This window comes from Carcharhinus amblyrhynchos, chromosome 8, assembly GCF_965287045.1.
Source record: "Carcharhinus amblyrhynchos chromosome 8, sCarAmb.v2.hapA, whole genome shotgun sequence".
Classification (NCBI taxonomy): Eukaryota; Metazoa; Chordata; class Chondrichthyes; order Carcharhiniformes; family Carcharhinidae; genus Carcharhinus; species Carcharhinus amblyrhynchos.
Genome location: NC_137331.1, coordinates 45895375 through 45895864, shown reverse-complemented (window position 1 = coordinate 45895864; position 490 = coordinate 45895375).

Sequence of the window (490 nt, the reverse complement as noted above, 5' to 3'; positions counted from 1 at the left end):
TTTTGGGCGCTTCCTTTTCTTTCACATAACAAAAACATTCCTTTTAAAAATTAGTTATTTTAGAAACATGTATCTACTTACCAAAATTGCAGTTCATGGGATCTCTTTGCGTTCTGACAAGAAATTGCTATTTATGGTACAAATTTGGAATCATGGACAGATGGGAAATAAAACAAAGGGAAGTCTATTATCACTCCAAATCTGTAAAGTAAATGTTCTGTCAAAGGTTAAATACATCTTGTTTGATTCATTCAGTTGGTACTGATGTGATTTTTAATATTACTGCCTGTTCCATCCTCTGTTGGAAAGTTGGATTTGATTTGCTGAAGCCAAGCTCATACACGTGCTTCTACATTCTCATTGAATTATGGAAAATCATCCTATCTGAAGCTGGATACATTTGCCATGCTCCAAAGAAGTATATGTAATAATGGATTCTGTTGCAAACTTTCAACTTTGTACAGTATGGATTTATCATTGTATCTTCAAG